Source organism: Rattus norvegicus, chromosome 5, assembly GCF_036323735.1.
Source record: "Rattus norvegicus strain BN/NHsdMcwi chromosome 5, GRCr8, whole genome shotgun sequence".
In the NCBI taxonomy this organism is placed as follows: Eukaryota; Metazoa; Chordata; class Mammalia; order Rodentia; family Muridae; genus Rattus; species Rattus norvegicus.
In genome coordinates this window covers 102,525,932-102,546,378 of record NC_086023.1, presented here as the reverse complement: position 1 = coordinate 102,546,378, position 20,447 = coordinate 102,525,932, and the positions used below count along the sequence as shown (strand labels likewise).

General features: G+C 43.3%; 1 pseudogene; it reads right to left on the bottom strand.

Annotated features, from left to right (window-relative positions):
* Positions 1-18,663: 18,663 nt before the first annotated feature.
* Positions 18,664-18,780, bottom strand: LOC120103348 (small nucleolar RNA SNORA17; annotated as a pseudogene).
* Positions 18,781-20,447: the final 1,667 nt, after the last annotated feature.

Genomic DNA, 20,447 nt, shown 5'->3' with positions numbered 1-20,447 from the left:
TTTTTTTTTTAATAACTTGAGTATTTCTTATATACATTTCAAGTGTTATTCCCTTTCCCGGTTTCCGGGCAAACATCCCCCTCCCCCCTCCCCTTCCTTATGGGTGTTCCCCTCCCAACCCTCCCCCCTTGCCGCCCTCCCCCCATAGTCTAGTTCACTGGGGGTTCAGTCTTAGCAGGACCCAGGGCTTCCCCTTCCACTGGTGCTCTTACTAGGATATTCATTGCTACCTATGGGGTCAGAGTCCAGGGTCAGTCCATGTATAGTCTTTAGGTAGTGGCTTAGTCCCTGGAAGCTCTGGTTGCTTGACATTGTTGTACTTTTGGGGTCTCGAGCCCCTTCAAGCTCTTCCAGTTCTTTCTCTGATTCCTTCAACGGGGGACCTATTCTCAGTTCAGTGGTTTGCTGCTGGCATTCGCCTCTGTATTTGCTGTATTCTGGCTGTGTCTCTCAGGAGCGATCTACATCCGGCTCCTGTCGGTCTGCACTTCTTTGCTTCATCCATATTGTCTAATTGGGTGGCTGTATATATATGGGCCACATGTGGGGCAGGCTCTGAATGGGTGTTCCTTCAGTCTCTGTTTTAATCTTTGCCTCTCCCTTCCCTGCCAAGGGTATTCTTTTTCCTCATTTAAAGAAGGAGTGAAGCATTCACATTTTGATCATCCGTCTTGAGTTTCGTTTGTTCTAGGGATCTAGGGTAATTCAAGCATTTGGGCTAATAGCCACTTATCAATGAGTGCATACCATGTACGTCTTTCTGTGATTGGGTTAGCTCACTCAGGATGATATTTTCCAGTTCCAACCATTTGCCTACGAATTTCATAAAGTCATTATTTTTGATAGCTGAGTAATATTCCATTGTGTAGATGTACCACATTTTCTGTATCCATTCCTCTGTTGAAGGGCATCTGGGTTCTTTCCAGCTTCTGGCTATTATAAATAAGGCTGCGATGAACATAGTGGAGCACGTGTCTCTTTTATATGTTGAGGCATCTTTTGGGTATATGCCCAAGAGAGGTATAGCTGGATCCTCAGGCAGTTCAATGTCCAATTTTCTGAGGAACCTCCAGACTGATTTCCAGAATGGTTTTACCAGTCTGCAATCCCACCAACAATGGAGGAGTGTTCCTCTTTCTCCACATCCTCGCCAGCATCTGCTGTCACCTGAGTTTTTGATCTTAGCCATTCTCACTGGTGTGAGGTGAAATCTCAGGGTTGTTTTGATTTGCATTTCCCTTATGACTAAAGATGTTGAACATTTCTTTAGGTGTTTCTCAGCCATTCAGCATTCCTCAGCTGTGAATTCTTTGTTTAGCTCTGAACCCCATTTTTTAATAGGGTTATTTGTTTCCCTGCGGTCTAACTTCTTGAGTTCTTTGTATATTTTGGACATAAGGCCTCTATCTGTTGTAGGATTGGTAAAGATCTTTTCCCAATCTGTTGGTTGCCGTTTTGTCCTAACCACAGTGTCCTTTGCCTTACAGAAGCTTTGCAGTTTTATGAGATCCCATTTGTCGATTCTTGATCTTAGAGCATAAGCCATTGGTGTTTTGTTCAGGAAATTTATTCCAGTGCCCATGTGTTCCAGATGCTTCCCTAGTTTTTCTTCTATTAGTTTGAGTGTGTCTGGTTTGATGTGGAGGTCCTTGATCCACTTGGACTTAAGCTTTGTACAGGGTGATAAGCATGGATCGATCTGCATTCTTCTACATGTTGCCCTCCAGTTGAACCAGCACCATTTGCTGAAAATGCTATCTTTTTTCCATTGGATGGTTTTGGCTCCTTTGTCAAAAATCAAGTGACCATATGTGTGTGGGTTCATTTCTGGGTCTTCAATTCTATTCCGTTGGTCTATCTGTCTGTCTCTGTACCAATACCATGCAGTTTTTATCACTATTGCTCTGTAATACTGCTTGAGTTCAGGGATAGTGATTCCCCCTGAAGTCCTTTTATTGTTGAGGATAGCTTTAGCTATCCTGGGTTTTTTGTTATTCCAGATGAATTTGCAAATTGTTCTGTCTAACTCTTTGAAGAATTGGATTGGTATTTTGATGGGGATTGCATTGAATCTGTAGATTGCTTTTGGTAAAATGGCCATTTTTACTATATTAATCCTGCCAATCCATGAGCATGGGAGATCTTTCCATCTTCTGAGGTCTTCTTCAATTTCTTTCCTCAGTGTCTTGAAGTTCTTATTGTACAGATCTTTTACTTGCTTGGTTAAAGTCACACCGAGGTACTTTATATTATTTGGGTCTATTATGAAGGGTGTCGTTTCCCTAATTTCTTTCTCGGCTTGTTTCTCTTTTGTATAGAGGAAGGCAACTGATTTATTTGAGTTAATTTTATACCCAGCCACTTTGCTGAAGTTGTTTATCAGCTTTAGTAGTTCTCTGGTGGAACTTTTGGGATCACTTAAATATACTATCATGTCATCTGCAAATAGTGATATTTTGACCTCTTCTTTTCCGATCTGTATCCCCTTGATCTCCTTTTGTTGTCTGATTGCTCTGGCTAGAACTTCAAGAACTATATTGAATAAGTAGGGAGAGAGTGGGCAGCCTTGTCTAGTCCCTGATTTTAGTGGGATTGCTTCAAGTTTCTCTCCATTTAGTTTAATGTTAGCAACTGGTTTGCTGTATATGACTTTTACTATGTTTAGTTATGGGCCTTGAATTCCTATTCTTTCCAGGACTTTTATCATGAAGGGGTATTGAATTTTGTCAAATGCTTTCTCAGCATCTAATGAAATGATCATGTGGTTCTGTTCTTTCAGTTTGTTTATATAATGGATCACGTTGATGGTTTTCCGTATATTAAACCATCCCTGCATGCCTGGGATGAAGCCTACTTGATCATGGTGGATGATTGTTTTGATGTGCTCTTGAATTCGGTTTGCCAGAATTTTATTGAGTATTTTTGCGTCGATATTCATAAGGGAAATTGGTCTGAAGTTCTCTTTCTTTGTTGTGTCTTTGTGTGGTTTAGGTATAAGAGTAATTGTGGCTTCGTAGAAGGAATTCGGTAGTGCTCCATCTGTTTCAATTTTGTGGAATAGTTTGGATAATATTGGTATGAGGTCTTCTATGAAGGTTTGATAGAATTCTGCACTAAACCCGTCTGGACCTGGGCTCTTTTTGGTTGGGAGACCTTTAATGACTGCTTCTATTTCCTTAGGAGTTATGGGGTTGTTTAACTGGTTTATCTGTTCCTGTTTAACTTCGATACCTGGTATCTGTCTAGGAAATTGTCCATTTCCTGAAGATTTTCAAGTTTTGTTGAGTATAGGTTTTTATAGTAAGATCTGATGATTTTTTGAATTTCCTCTGAATCTGTAGTTATGTCTCCCTTTTCATTTCTGATTTTGTTAATTTGGATGCACTTTCTGTGTCCTCTCGTTAGTCTGGCTAAGGGTTTATCTATCTTGTTGATTTTCTCAAAGAACCAACTTTTGGTTCTGTTGATTCTTTCTATGGTCCTTTTTGTTTCTACTTGGTTGATTTCAGCTCTGAGTTTGATTATTTCCTGCCTTCTACTCCTCCTGGGTGTATTTGCTTCTTTTTGTTCTAGAGCTTTTAGGTGTGCTGTCAAGCTGCTGACATATGCTCTTTCCTGTTTCTTTCTGCAGGCACTCAGCGCTATGAGTTTTCCTCTTAGCACAGCTTTCATTGTGTCCCATAAGTTTGGGTATGTTGTACCTTCATTTTCATTAAATTCTAAAAAGTTTTTAATTTCTTTCTTTATTTCTTCCTTGACCAGGTTATCATTGAGTAGAGCATTGTTCAATTTCCACGTATATGTGGGCATTCTTCCCTTATTGTTATTGAAGACCAGTTTTAGGCCGTGGTGGTCCGATAGCACGCATGGGATTATTTCTATCTTTCTGTACCTGTTGAGGCCCGTTTTTTGACCAATTATATGGTCGATTTTGGAGAAAGTACCATGAGGAGCTGAGAAGAAGGTATATCCTTTTGCTTTAGGATAGAATGTTCTATAAATATCCGTTAAGTCCATTTGGCTCATGACTTCTCTTAGTCTGTCGACATCACTGTTTAATTTCTGTTTCCATGATCTGTCCATTGATGAGAGTGGGGTGTTGAAATCTCCCACTAATATTGTGTGAGGTGCAATGTGTGTTTTGAGCTTTAGTAAGGTTTCTTTTACGTATGTAGGTGCCCTTGTATTTGGGGCATAGATATTTAGGATTGAGAGTTCATCTTGGTGGATTTTTCCTTCGATGAATATGAAGTGTCCTTCCTTATCTTTTTTGATGACTTTTAGTTGGAAATTGATTTTATTTGATATTAGAATGGCTACTCCAGCTTGCTTCTTCTGACCATTTGCTTGGAAAGTTGTTTTCCAGCCTTTCACTCTGAGGTAGTGTCTGTCTTTGTCTCTGAGGTGTGTTTCCTGTAGGCAGCAGAATGCAGGGTCCTCGTTGCGTATCCAGTTTGTTAATCTATGTCTTTTTATTGGGGAGTTGAGGCCATTGATATTGAGAGATATTAAGGAATAGTGATTATTGCTTCCCGTTATATTCATATTTGGATGTGAGGTTATGTTTGTGTGCTTTCATTCTCTTTGTTTTGTTGCCAAGACGATTAGTTTCTTGCTTCTTTTAGGGTATAGCTTGCCTCCTTATGTTGGGCTTTACCATTTATTATCCTTTGTAGTGCTGGATTTGTAGAAAGATATTGTGTAAATTTGGTTTTGTCATGGAATATCTTGGTTTCTCCATCAATGTTAATTGAGTGTTTTGCTGGATACAGTAACCTGGGCTGGCATTTGTGTTCTCTTAGGGTCTGTATGACATCAGTCCAGGATCTTCTGGCCTTCATAGTTTCTGGCGAGAAGTCTGGTGTGATTCTGATAGGTCTGCCTTTATATGTTACTTGACCTTTTTCCCTTACTGCTTTTAATATTCTTTCTTTATTTTGTGCGTTTGGTGTTTTGACAATTATGTGACGGGAGGTGTTTCTTTTCTGGTCCAATCTATTTGGAGTTCTGTAGGCTTCCTGTATGTCTATGGGTATCTCTTTTTTTAGGTAAGGGAAGTTTTCTTCTATGATTTTGTTGAAGATATTTACTGGTCCTTTGAGCTGGGAGTCTTCACTCTCTTCTATACCTATTATCCTTAGGTTTGATCTTCTCATTGAGTCCTGGATTTCCTGTATGTTTTGGACCAGTAGCTTTTTCCGCTTTACATTATCTTTGACAGTTGAGTCAATGATTTCTATGGAATCTTCTGCTCCTGAGATTCTCTCTTCCATCTCTTGTATTCTGTTGGTGAAGCTTGTATCTACAGCTCCTTGTCTCTTCTTTTGGTTTTCTATATCCAGGGTTGTTTCCATGTGTTCTTTCTTGATTGCTTCTATTTCCATTTTTAATTCCTTCAACTGTTTGATTGTGTTTTCCTGGAATTCTTTCAGGGATTTTTGTGTCTCCTCTCTATGGGCTTCTACTTGTTTATTTATGTTTTCCTGGAATTCTTTCAGGGATTTTTGTGTCTCCTCTCTATGGGCTTCTACTTGTTTATTTATGTTTTCCTGGAATTCTTTCAGGGATTTTTTGTGTCTCCTCTCTATGGGCTTCTACTTGTTTATTTATGTTTTCCTGGAATTTTTTCAGGCATTTTTGCGATTCCTCTCTGTAGGCTTCTACTTGTTCTCTAAGGGAGTTCTTCACGTCTTTCTTGAAGTCCTCCAGCATCATGATCAAAAATGATTTTGAAACTACATCTTGCTTTTCTGGTGTGTTTGGATATTCCATGTTTGTTTTGATGGGAGAATTGGGCTCCGATGGTGCCATGTAGTCTTGGTTTCTGTTGCTTGGGTTCCTGCGCTTGCCTCTCGCCATCAGATTATCTCTAGTGTTACTTTGTTCTGCTATTTCTGACAGTGGCTAGACTGTCCTATAAGCCTGTGTGTCAGGAGTGCTGTAGACCTGTTTTCCTCTCTTTTAGTCAGTCATGGGGACAGAGTGTTCTGCTTTCGGGCGTGTAGTTTTTCCTCTCTACAGGTCTTCAGCTGTTCCTGTGGGCCTGTGTCCCAAGCTCACCAGGCAGCTTTCTTGCAGCAGAAAATTTGGTCTTACCTGTGGTCCCCAGGCTCAAGTTCGCTCGTGGGGTGCTGCCCTCTGGCTCTCTGCAGCCGCAGCAACCAGGAAGACCTGTGCCGCCCCTTCCGGGAGCTTCAGTGCACCAGGGTTCCAGATGGTCTTTGGCTTTTTCCTCTGGCGTCCGAGATGTGTGTGCAGAGAGCAGTCTTTTCTGGTTTCTCATGCTTGTCTGCCTCTCGGAAGGTTTAGCTCTCCCTCCCACGGGATTTGGGTGCAGAGAACTGTTTATCCCGTCTGTTTCCTTCAGGATCCGGCGGTGTCTCAGGCAGGGGTCCTGCCGCTCCTGGGCCCTCCCCCACGGGAGCCCAGAGGCCTTATACAGTTTCCTCTTGGGCCAGGGATGTGGGCAGGGGTGAGCAGTGTTGGTGGTCTCTTCCGCTCTGCAGCCTCAGGAGTGCCCACCTGACCAGGCGGTTGGGTCTCTCTCTCACCGGGTCTGGGAGCAGAGAGCTGCTGCGGGCCGGGATCCGCGGGTGTGGGACTTCCGGTAAACACAGAACGTGCCCGGTTCTAGAGGAATTCTGCTTCCGTGTGTCCCAAGCTCACCAGGCAGCTTTCTTGCAGCAGAAAAGTTGGTCTTACCTGTGGTCCCGAGGCTCAAGTTCGCTCGTGGGGTGCTGCCCATGGGCTCTCTGCAGCGGCAGCCAATTCTCTTACTATATAGAGACTACCCATAAGTTCTGTGACTCTAGAGAACCCTGACTAAGACAACGTGTATGAAATTCACATTTTTTTTTTTAAATCTGTGATCAATAACAAAGACCAAGAAAATGTTAGAAAGTCAGCAGGGCTCTGGGGAGCCCAGGAAAATTATATTTGCTCTTTAAGGGACTTTTTTTCTGTGGGTGTTTAGAAAATGTATGGGGGTGGGGTTGGGAAGAGGGAAAGTAAAAATCTCTAAAACCTTGCCACCGCACACTTCTCCAGAGGACAAAAACAACGTTGGATCCTAGTGTTGCTTTACATAAAGGACAATCGCTGTTCTAAGGACGTCACTCAGTGTGCAGCATTGAGCACAGCTTAAGCCCTCACTGGCTCCCAGCCTTCTGACTGGGCAGTACGGCCGAGGGATGATGGCTTGGTCATACCTGCGAGCCTGTTGCACTGGCTGCTGTTCAGCTATCATTGGTATTATTTAGCCTGTGCTACAGGGCCAGATGAGGTTCATTACACTTGCATTCTTCTGCCTGGCAGTCAGGTCCAGCTCGATTGACTCTGGTTGTGTCTTCCGTATCTGTCTGTTGTTTTGCTTTCTTTGTTTCTCCCGCTTAACTATAGGTCACCAGCCTTCTATTTGAAAACTTACTCAGATGCCATCCTTTGTATTTCTAGCCTTCTTTCCCACTCTCGTTAGAGATGTGGTTATGTCCTTATGTCTTAGCATTCGGGTGTGGTTATGTCATGCATTCGGGGACTCCAGTTGCACTTGCACTGGCAGAGAATAGTGAGGCCTGCAAGCTCTGTTTTGAGGATCATCAGCAGGCAGGAGCCTGGAACAATTGTGTGGGCAGTTTCGTTTTCCTTGGCTGCCAATTCTCCCCCGGAAGATGCACATCCCACATGCAAGTTTCCAGTCTTGCTTCTGCTAAGTCTATTATCTTTCTCTTCTAAATGTATTTATCTCTCATCTGCTGATAGGCTGTAAAACACTGAGATAAAAGCTATATATTAGCAAATTAATCTTACAAAGTGCGCTGCAGGGTTTTGTTTTTGTTTTTGTTTTTAAGCTACATTTACAATGATGTATACACACCACTTCTGTCTAGTCTGATACAGCCTTTGCCCAGCCCACAGCCAAGACTCCTGGGCTGCAAGCGTTCATTTTTCATATTCTTCCACCACCATCTGCTTTGTCTCTTTATGAATTTACCTGTCCTGACTGTTTCCTATAATGGATTCAAAAAACACTACTGTCTTAGTTAGGGGTCCCTAACTCTGATACAATACAACCAAAAGCAACTTGAGAAAGAGTTTATCGGCCCATACTTACGGCCCATCTCAGAGAAGTCAGGGCAAGGATCCAAGGCAGTGACCTGGAGGCATGGAGGAATGTGTACGCCATGGAGGAGTGCTTCTTACCGGCTCACTGCTCAAGGTTGGCTCACCTACCTTCTCGTACCAGAGCCACCTGCCCAGAGGTGGTACGGACAAGTGAGCTGGGCCATCCCAAGTCAATCATCCATCAAGGAAAGGTACCCTAGGCTTGCCCATAGGCCAGTCTGGTGGGGAGGCGTTTTCTCACTGAGGTTCTTTCTGGATGACTCTGGCTTGGGTTGAGGTGACATAAACTAGCCAGAACAATGACCTTGAGTGTTGCTTCTTTTCAGTTCCCTTCAAAATTCACTTGTGTTAAGGTGCCTACTAGTATTTGACTTCCTTTCATGGCTGTAAGATATTCTATTGCACAAACATATAACATGTGTGTGTTCTTCAGCTGAGGCTCATCTGCTGCAGTCTTTCTACAATTGTATTCCTTTATTTCCTTAAGATTTGGGAAAATGGGAAAGAAAAATGCCCATTCAATTGCTGTATTTAGCATGTAGTTTTAAAATTAATAATATAAGTGCATGGTATTTCTGCTTGACAAGGGAATACATAATTGAACTTACACAATACAAAAAATTGACCTTGCTCTGTAACAGATCACAATCCAAAACAATAAACAATGGCTTACACTGATATAATTTATCCAAGTTCGGTGTGTCTATCTAGTCTTTAATATCAGGAAATGATACTTTAAACTATTTGACTCACCTTTTACTTATTAATTTGAAATAATCACGTGTATTATTATTATTATTATTATTATTACTATTATTATTAGCAGAAATGAGAAAGAATTGTCTCTAAAATGCATCCCGTCTAAGTGTTTCAGTCAGTTGAGGTTGTGGGGCTGTGTCTGAGGGTCTTGCTTAGTTCCAGTCCATATCTGGATGCTGTAATAAAAATGGGTGCTAGACAGACGCGGCCTGGCCCATCTCATTGGAGTATCACTTGTGACGATTTTGAAGATTTCATATTTATTAAATCCCTTCGAATTCACCAGAACAAAATTGTAGCAAATATAAAATGTCATCTGCACTCTCTCTTATGACGAATTAGAAGTTTTTAATGGTCCTATGAGTCCTTATCTATTTACATTTCTAATGTTTTCATAATTATAATCATTTAGATAGGTACAATGTAACATTCTGCTTTACTTCACCTCTATTGAACTGTTAGTTTATTGCTTTAAAAGCTTCATAATTAACATCTAGAGGCCAAATTACATTTCATTATGTGCACATACCATGATGTACTTAATAATTCTCCTAAGGTTGGTCTCGGCTATGTTGAGTAATTGTGATAATTGAATTGGGCAATTAATACATATTTAGAGGAAATGGCTTCAATTATAAATCATAGGAATCGTATGCTTTTATCTCAGACAAACCTAATTTTATTCTCAGTTGACCACTAGTTTTGTGGCTGTGGGTTGACTGCTTTGAATTTGTTTTTTAATTACAGTACTGGATTGAGATATCATTTGCATATAGTAAGATGCACAGATCTCAAAAGTATAACAATACGTGTTTATATGTTATATACCTGTACGGCCAAATACCTTCCAAACACAACCAGAACTCCAAGTTCAAACTTGGAATCAATCAGTGTAAACTAGTATGGAGTCATTCAGTATACACATTTTTGTCTGTCTTCTTCAGTTCAGTGAAATGCTTTTAAGACTTGGTGCATCAGTTTGGAAGCCTGTATTTTGTATGTCTGTGTAGCAGTGTCCTGCACAACCATACAGCAGTTGGCTTGCCCTTTCTCCTGAATCTGTTCTGTTTCTATTAGGGCTGTAATGAGTTCCTAGGGCTATTTTTATACATGTCTTTTCTGTGGCTGCATATGAACTCATTCTCTTGGCTGTATATCTAGGAGAGGAATTGCTATTTATAGAGTGAGTGCAACTGGAGAAGCTAACTCATGTGGACAATCTCCATTGTGAATGGGCTGGAAAATTTGCCACTTATTGACCTGGATAAATATTTTAGTTACTCTGAACCTTAGGTAGATAACGCATACCTTGCATTTATGCTTTGATGAATAAAATGTATAAAGAGAAGGAACACAAAATATATGAAGATCATAGGGTATGAAGAGCATAGGATCTGGGAGACAGAAAGATATTTACTGCACCGAGGCTTTGGTGGTGATGATAAGTCAGTGATAGGATCTCCGAATGCACTCATGGGCAGACCTGCCTTTCATCTTTGAAAGGAAGTCCAAAAATGGCCACGAGGGCTCCCCTTCTACCTCATCTAGACTTGTGGTTATCAACACGATTTTAGATTCCCACCTCTGAGATTCTGGCTTAACTTTGTAAGGTGGGTCAGGGTATCTATTTTCTCTGATCTTTCCCATGATGTTAACTGAGAGCCACCGCCCAGCAGAAGGGCTAGTTTGCAGCTCACCCTACAGATATTGCCGCTTGCCAGTGTTCCGAGGGGCGAGTCTGTTGAGTGACCTCTTGACCCTTCACTGTGCTCATTCACCTCAGCTGCACCTCAGACTCTGATGACGATGTGTTTTCTCCGCTCCTCTCTGACCCTCACGATTATCTCCTAAATCCTAGTCTAGTCACTTAGGGAGGTGTCTACGCCGCCAAACTGCTGCTTGATTTCAGCACTCAGAGTCAGATCGTTTCCACTGTCACCTTATTAGTCTTTTCTCCTTTGCTTTTACCTTTTTCATTTAAAATAAATACAAATACAGCAAAGTCCTCCAGCCTCCGGCAGCTGGTACTAGCACGCTTGGCTGATCTTACCCTCAAGGTGCAGCTCATACTGGCAGACTGTTGAAAGCTGTGACTTAAGCAGCATCCGCCTTTTCTTTTCTGTCTCTGTCTCTCTCTCCAAATTTTATCTTCCCTATTAGTTATCAATGTAAAACACGTAGACTGAGACGGAAGTTTGGAGAGGCGTATATAATGACTCAAGATGGCAACAGTCGTTTTTTGTGTGTGCGACTCTCCTTTTACACACAACCCATGTGCTTTCTCAGTCCCAGTCATTCCTACAAGAATGACCTTGGTTACCCTGCTTTTAACGTCTCTTGCCCATATATTAGAGGAGAAGCATGGTCAAACCTGATAGAAAAAAAATTGGGCAAAAAGTAAAAAAAAAAAAAAAAAAAAAAAAGGCCATTGGGCATGTAGAGAATTGTTCAATTTTGCTTATAAGGAAAATGCAAATGAATACTTAATAATGTAAATAGGCAATTAAAAATCTTGGGAACATGCTCTCCCAGAGAGGCAAAGGAGTAACAAGCTGGCTGTACATCACTAATGAAAGCATAAAATGGCACACTGTACAACTAGAATCCGGGGATGCCTAGACATACTACAGATGTGTCCACAGTTTAAGCAATAACCCACTGCAGGGAGTTCGAAGATTTATCTTAGCAACGAGAAGACATCTGTGCATGAGGTTGTTCACTGTGGCATTATTCACAAGTGTGAAATATTGGAAATATTCAAACATCATAAGCCATGCAACATGTGCTCACATCATTAATTCAATATGGCAAGTATCAAAGTGAATGACATTTCACCGAGTTTATTCTTCTGGAGGGTTTTGGCTTTTGGTATCGTGATGGAATTTTTATTTAGTTCCAAAAAAATTAAATCAACAAAGATGTGGAGAAGGCAAAGGCCAAGACGGATAGTTTTGTTTGGAGTTGGGCTGCATTTGAGGATATTGGTGTAAATATCAATACCACAATACCACTACAAACACTGTGTATGCTCATTCATACTTTATAAGCAGATAGATAGACAAACATGTACATTATATGTGGATATATCTGCATACGTGGATAGGTACACACACTTTTTAAAAAATAATTTTTTTATGCTTTTTTTTTTTTTTGGTTCTTTTTTTCGGAGCTGGGGACCGAACCCAGGGCCTTGCGCTTCCTAGGCAAGCGCTCTACCACTGAGCTAAATCCCCAACCCCAAAAATAATTTTTTTTGTTCATTTTTACACCCCAACCACAGCCTACCCTTTCTCATCTCCTCCCAGTCCCACCCTTACAAATTTCTCTCTCCATCTCCTCAGAGGAGGGGACCATCCTAGCCTGGCGCATCTAGTCAGAGCAGGACTAAGAACATTCTCTCCCACTGTGGACCAACAAGGCAGTCCAATTAGTGGAAGGGGATCCAATGGCAGGCAACAGAGTAAGAGACAGCCCCCTCATTCCAATTGTTAGGGGACCCACCTGAAGACCAAGCTGCACATCAAACATGTAGGAGCCCTAGGTCCAGCCCCTGCATACTCCCTGGTCGATGGTTCAGTCTCTGCCCCCATGGGTCCAGGGTCACTGAGTCTGCAGGTCCTGTGGTGTCCCCAACTCCTCTAGCTCACTCAACTCCATCTTCACTCTTCCACAAGACTCCCCAACCTCCGTTAGCATCGGGACCAAGATGGTCCTGGAACATCTTCACTGAAAAGAGTAAGGTTGTACTTACAGAGAATGGCAAGCAATGTTCAGGCTCTCCAGATATAGAGGATCAGTAGGAGGGATGGAAACTTACAAAGTGTCGGGGATACCGGAGTCATTTGTGGCACTCATGCCAGTTTTCTATAGGACGCGATCTCAAAACAGTCTTCTATAGTTTAAAAAAAAGAAATAACACTTCTCACAGTATTGTTATTAAGGATAGAGGAAATAATCTTTTGAAAAGGGTTGGTACAGAAGGGATGATTTAATTGGTAGCCACCATTAACACTGATATTAATAGCAACATGTTAATAATTGGTTACTATGTTGATACTAACACAAATAGATTAATATGAATATAGACATTAATTTTAATATCTCTTCTACACAATATAGGTCTATGTTGATAATATCAATAGCATTGATATATTAAACATAATACAAATACATTAATATCTATTATTGCAAGTTATTTTTTAGAACATATTAGTTAATTTTTTTAATTGTCTGAAAATTTCATACATGCGTACAGTGTATTTTGATCAAATCCACCCTGTCTCAGGTTTGCTATTGCTGCAATGAAACACCATAACCAAAGTAATTTGGGGAGAAAAGTGTTTATTTGGCTTACATTTCCACATCACTGTTCATCACTGAAGGAAGTCAGGACAGGAACTCAAACAGGGAAGGAACCCAGAGGCAGGAACTGATGCAGAGGCCATGGAGGAGTGCTGCTTACTGGCTTGCTTCCCATGGCTTGCTTAGCCTGTTTCCTTATGAAACCCAGGACCACCAGCCTGGGACAGCATCACCCACAGTGGTCTGAGCCCTCCCCCATCAATCACTAATTAAGAGAATGCTGTACAGGTTTGCCTAAAACATGATCTTATGGAAGAGTTTTCTTAATCAGGATTCCCTTCTCTAAAATAATTTTAGCTTGTGTTAAGTTGACATAAAACTATCCAGTACAACCTCTTATCCCCTCTCCCCTTGTTCTTCTGTCTTCTTTTACTAGTCCACTAAGTATTGCCTACGCGTGCATGAGTGTAGGCCATCTAGTGGAGCATGGAAAACCTCTAAGGCCGCATTCCTGAAGAAAACTGACAGTCCTTACTCAGCAACCATCCTCAGGTAGCGGTGGGACAGCACGAACCCCTCTGCATCCGTGCTGCTATTTTGGCTGGCTTGGTCTTGTGTATGAAATCACAACTGCTGTGAGTTTGTGAGAGCAATGGCTCCATCATGTCCAGAAAAGACTGTTTGGCTATAGTTCTCCACTACCTCAGTCTCTTTTAGTTTTTCTGCTCCCTCTTCCTCCATGATCCCTGAGCCTGGAGGGGAAGGAGTAAGATAGAAATGTCCCATTTAAGGCTGAGAAGTCCGAAGTCTTACTCTCCGCACATTGAAAGGTTGTGGGTATCTCTATTTCCACTATCTACTGTAAAATGAAGCTTTCTGACGAAAGCTGAAAGTGCACTAATCTATGGGTATAAAGATGAGAACTTGGGGGTCCATTTAGCCAAAGTATAGTGTTTGTTCCCATTTAGGGCCTATGATTTAGCCAGTCACAGTTTTTGGACCAGTAAACGGTACCATGTACGAATTTTATCTTAACAAGCAGGAGGTAGTTGGGTTCCTCCCATAACATTTGTGCCACTATTGGACCACTATTGGATTACAGTTGATCCTGTAATCTTCAGGATTCACAGCTGAGAAGAGTGTTGATACTTTTCTATTCTAGCAGTGTGCATAGAACTTTCTAGCATTATTAAAGCTAGCCAGTAGAGATGAGGCTTCCATTTGGTACCAGCTTGAGTCCCCCATGTCCTATGACCCAAATATGTGGTGTGTTCGACAAAAGGATTTTGCCACTAAGTGTTTGAGAGTATCCAAGAGCAATGGCAAAAGCCTGTGTTTGAGAGTTCTAGGGGACTCCTAGACATAGGCTGACAACTCAAAAAGAGACGACTCATACCTTGCATTGGGCTTTTTATTTGATGTCCTACCAGTGTCTGGAAGAGGCATTGTCCTTGTATTGAAGGGTAACTCCGTTTGAACTCCTTTTTCCTCCAACATGGCTGAGTTCTATGCCCCAAATCCACAAGCTGTCTACTGACCTTCACATAACTGTCATGGCGAGAATGTTCATGCATCTACATATATGTGAGCATTAACAAATTAGCATGAGAATTAAAACATGTGACAGTTTGTTATCTGCATCACAATTACTTCCTCTACTTTAGCTGCTTATGCTATCTGTAATTTTAATGAATTTAATGAGTGAGTAACACCCTCACGGTAACTATTTTACTATATGTAAAATTGTTTATACATTTTTGCCCCTTTTTATAGCAGTATAAGGGTCCTTGAAGTGATTGTGCCAGATCAGAGATACAAACGACTGAAGAAATCTGTAGTCTGCGCTGGAGTCAAGCGTCTCCCCAAAGGGATTCCGGTTTTCTCTTATCTCTCAGGACAGGATACGTCTGTTATCTCCCCACACCAACGGTGTGACTCACCTCACTCTTCTGAAGACTGTGGTTTTCAGAAAGTAAACAGTTCCCGAGTAGAAGAACTTCATAAAATCTTAAAGCAAAGAAAAGCAGAATTTAAGTTAAGCCAGTAAGCAGCAGCCAGCAAGCACCATTAAGTAATGGGGTCTTCCTAATGCCAGACAAATAGCGACAAACTGTAACCCATCAAACATTTGCCTGCCTTCCTTCCCCCATCTCCCCCTCCTCTGCCTCTGTGTTTCTTGATCTTGCCTGATTGATAAATCACTGTTTCCTCAGGTAATCTCTGTGGCCCAGTTTATCTTTTTTAGTGCACATAAAATCTGATAGACTAAATGTTTAAGAAATACGAGTTATAAATTTATCATTGCAACTAACAATATTTCCCAAAGCAATAATTGTGTGATAACATATGTGTTACACATAGTGTCCCTTCACGTGAGTCAGGAGAATATTGTTCATGCTCAGAAAGTCAGCTTCCTTGGACGTTGTTCATTGTCTTGGGACTGGAATCTGTGACCTCAGTGACTGCAGCTTCCTGAGGAACAGAAGGAAAGAAAGGTCTGCTTGCCACATGAATGCGTGCCGGATGCCTGACTTCTTCCTGCCTGTATGTGCCTAGAGGCTACCACAGAGCAGATCCTGCCTATTTTAATTGGAGCTGAAGCTGAGGCTGAAGGGCTATTGCTTAGATTCTGAAATAACAAGCCCGTCGTTTCTGCTGTAAACCGGAACTTAGATGTTTGAGAAGATGTGGAGGTGTCAAGTTTCTTTAAGTCAACTCTCCCAGGACTGGGCAAATGTCTAGTATACCAACCACGCAGGAGATCGGCAGTACAGTTCACAAGTGTTGCAATGGAAAGTCATCTCCCTCAGCTCTAGCTCCTTACTGTAAAGCTGCATCCGTAGTTGCAAAAGTTCTAGTGATGTAGTTTCGAAGCTATTGAAGAGAAGTAAGTTTCTTCTGAACGGGGGAGTATCTATTTATCTGTCCAGGAAGCAGTCACCATAAGATACTCTCTGTCTTGATAGAGAACAGATGCCACACTCGCCCAAACATACTCCGGAAGCACGAGCCTGTGGGGCAGACTCCGCCATAAACGTCTGCAGTGTTTATTCAGCCAAGATTTATGGTACAGCAAAATTAAGCCTGATTTTAAAGCACTCTCCAGTTAATCAGTATTTATGCATACCAGTAAATAACCCAGAATTTCAAATATGGAATGGAAGACTTTGTGTCATTTGCACTGATTCCTAAACAGAGACCAGGCATGGCTTAAAGAAAAAGAAATTCCAACCCTTGATCATACCTTTTCCTTAATTCTTAAGTTTTAGTTTACAAACAGGGGAACATTCAACATTCATTGACACCGATAACTTCTTTCTTTCCTTCCCCTTCCCTCCCCTCTCCTTCCCTTCCCTTCCCTCCCCTCACCTTCCCTTCCCTTCCCTCCCCTCACCTTCCCTTCCCTTCCCCCTCCCTCCCTCCCTCTTTCTTCCTTCCTTCCTTCCTTCCTTCCTTCCTTTCTTTCTTTCCTTCATTTTCCTTTTTTTATTCTTTTTAACTTTCTATTGGATCTTTGTGAATTTCACATCATGCACCCAATCCCACTTACCTGCCCCTCTCCTCGTATCCACCCTCCACCCATGCAACCTCCCCCAGACAGAGAACAAAAACCTTGTTGTGGCAGCTGTAGTGTGTCACAGCGTGTCCCACAGTATACTCTTTTGTCCACACTTCTTCGCTTTCAAATGTTCATTGCACTGACTTGTTGATCTGGCACTGGCCTCTCGCTTCTGCTACTTTATCAATATGGGCTTCTCACTGGGACTCCTCTCAGATATCCTGTTGTTGCCCTGTGTCATGGAGATCCTGTAGTTTTGGATCTGTAAGAGCAGCTTCTTCATGCATTCTGGTTCATTGATGGGGTAGATGTTGTAGGCCAATTCAAAGCCCTGAATCTGGACCTGGGAGGTATCTGATTTGGTCAACCCATCTGTCTTCCCTCTCTCACACCTTTGGTGACTGGCTAACCAGCAACCCTCCTCCCCCCACAACCAGCACCAGCTCTATCCTGCTGCCCAGGTGAGGTTCAGGAGCTGCTGTCCTGAGTGCTGCAGCTGGTGAGGGACAGGGCCAGTTCTCATGACCCTGGGGCCAGCTCTTCAGTTTGTCATAGATGGTGAGGGGGAAGGGAGCGGGGGAAGACAGCACCATTGCCCAGCAGACAAGAGGCAGAGTCGTTCTCCCACACTTATGTCCTGAGGCCAGCTTGCCTGCAACCCACATATCCAAGGCCACTCTGCTGTGCTGCCCAGGTGAGGTACAGGCTCTGCTTTCCCAAGTGCTACAGCGGGTGAGGGGCAGAGCCAGCTCTCCTGCCTGCCACAGGTATCAAGGGACGGGGGGCATCTCTTCCTGTCTATGTCACTGCCCAGTAGACAAATTGCCATGCTTTCCCACGCTCATGTCTTCAGGGCTGATTCCGCCATGGTTAGTTCTACTGTGCTGTCCAGGTGAGGGGCAGGGCCTGCCTTCCCCTGTGCTATAGCAGGTGAGGGGCAGGGCCAGTTCTCATGATCCCAGGGCCGGGTCTTCTGCCTGCTGCAGGTGGTGGTGGTGGGGTATCTCTTCCTCATCCACGCCACCGCACAGATGTGTGGTAGGGATAGCCCTCCTATGGTCATCAGGGCTGGCTCACCTGCCGGTTCCACAATGCGCAGGCCCCTCTCCTGAGTACTACAGCTGCTAGCATCAGCGTTAGCTCTCCTCTTCTAATGATCCCCCAGGGACAGCTCTCTGACAACGCCTAGGTGAGGGATGGGGCCAGTTCTGCACAACCCTTAGACATCAACACATCCTAGGGTGGCAGCCCAGACCAGGGACGTCGGCCTGGCCTTTGGTGGTAGCAGATCCCTGCTGCTGCAAGGCATGAATCCAGATGTGCCCCTTGGGGTAGCACAAGCCAGGACCCCACCATGAGCCCAGTTGTTATTACCAACTACTTACATCAGGCTGTTCCTCCCTACCCTCAAGTCAGTTCTGCCTCGCTTTGTTGTGCCCACACCCTTCTGCTTCTCTTTCTCTTCCATTTCTCCACCACTTACTTGCTTCTCTTAGTGGCCCCTGGAGTTTTTGACTGCCTGGGGTCATCTCAGGAGTGGTTGCAGGAGTACTGTGCTCTAACTGTGCATTATGGTGCCAATCAGGGGCATGGTCTGTCCCCCCCCCCCAGGCCTGTGTGGCACCAGACTGGTTGTTACCTCAGGCTAGCTCCCTGGTCTGGCCTCGTGGTGCTTGTCTGGTAGTCGTCTTGGGCTTGCTCCTTGCCTAGCTCGCCTGAGTGGCCCTATGCGAGGGCTGTCTGTCTCAGGCTCACTCTGAGGGTGGGGCATGGCCCTGGGTCAGGTTCTTCTAGTCTCCAGCTTGCTCCCTATCCTAGGAGCCTGTCCATGTCTGTGCTGTGCCGGGCTAGCTCCCTTTCTGGGCTCCCTGGCTACAGAGTGGTGGTTGTCTCAGGCTTGGCTTTTTTGGGGGGGGGATTGTAGTCTTCTACTAACCATTGCAATGTTCATAGGTCAGAACACGGGGTACCAGAGCCTCTCTGCACGCACTGGTGGTCGTGTGGCACAGCAGCCACACCTGCACCCCTCCCGAGGCAGTTCTTTTTTGGTTTTGAGATAAGGTCTCACTCTGAAGTCCAGGCTATTCTGGAACTCACTAAACAGCCCAGATTGGTCTCAACATTGTAATGATCTCAGTTTCTTGAGTATTGGGTTTATAAGCTTGGAACACCAGGCCCTGCTTGATGACTTCTTTATAATGAAGAGAACGACTCAGTGGTGTCACGGTTACCCTTAAGAAGTGATGTGCAGTGTCATGAACCCTTCTGGAAACCTGCTTCCCCTCACCCCACAACCATTCAGGAGTGGTTTATCCTGGTGCAGTCTGGGGCCTGTGAAGGAGCATGGGAGGTTACATTTTTAAAGCTGGTGTTATATCCCAAGGATCTGGGGACCACGGAGCCAAACTGTGGTGAGGGGCCAGGCTAAGGCAGTATAGAAAGTCAGGAGAAGTTTGGGGGCCATGAAAACGAAAAGGAGGGACTCACCCTGATGTCCTGTTAAAGCCCGCCAAGAACAGAGAGACAAGATTTCACACAATTTACAAATGCTTCAGGCCTTTCTCCTTTCCTGGCTGTAAACCTGCAGTTTTCAAGGCCAAGAGCATGCACCAAACCTGTTTGCAACTCTGGTGGCTCCTGGTTATACAAGCATAAGCCCCTTACGTATCAAAAGTGGGGGCTTCTTATCTATGACTTGAGAGTCACCAAAATGCTATGTATGGCTAGTGCTGAGATAATTAAGTGTGAGTCTTCTTTGAGGGTCCCCTATCCATGGGGATGCCTATTCTCTGCACTCTCGCTTGAGGAAGTCATACCTTCACAGTCACTTGGGTCTCCCTTACTTCTACGCGGGTAAATTCATTTTGTGGTGTTGTGTCTCTCCTTCCATTTTTACCTGGGTTCTGGTGACCAAATTCACATAGCCAGGTCAGTATCTTTACCCTCCAAGCCGTCTCCCCAGCCCCTGGGTATTTGGTTCTTCAGTCTTAAAGTGTAAAATGCTTCCAGAATAACCATCTCTTCAGGTACTTTCAGGTTTGGTGAATATGGGTTTTAGAGAGAAGAGGATCTGAGAAAAAAAATGTGAACAGAAGAACATCAGTCAAAATTTATGAAGTTATGAAATATTTAACTCCAAACCCAACTTAGGGGATATTTAGATTAATAGCCCTCCCTTTTGCTATACAGAGAGAACACTGGAAAAGGACACACAGGTATCTATCTACATCTGAGTCTCAGTCCAGCCAGTTTGCACTGTGGTCACAGAGCAATTGCCCCTCAACTTTTCTAGGCCTATTTTCTTATTTGTAAATATTAGAAAAGAATGCCCTGTCTGTCTACCTTAGAGTTTTGAATTCAATAAATTCGTGAACACAAAGGTGAAATCATGCACTCTTTCACAATGTATGAAATTCAATAAATATATGCTCAGTATTCCCTGAAGGAAAGTACAACCCCTACTTCAACTCTTGGTGTCTGCACAGTTTGTTTTTATCCCATCGTTCCTTACAGTTATGATGGAAGACAGACTGTTGGTCCAGAATCCGATGGCATGAGTGAACTCTGGGTTACTTCCTCAGACTGTGTCCTCAAGCCGGTTCACCCCATTGTTGCTTCCTACACTCAGCCATTATCCAGGACTCTGAAGAGCTTCGTTTATTCAGTTATGTCATGTCGTGTCGCTATCTTAGACAACAAATCAATC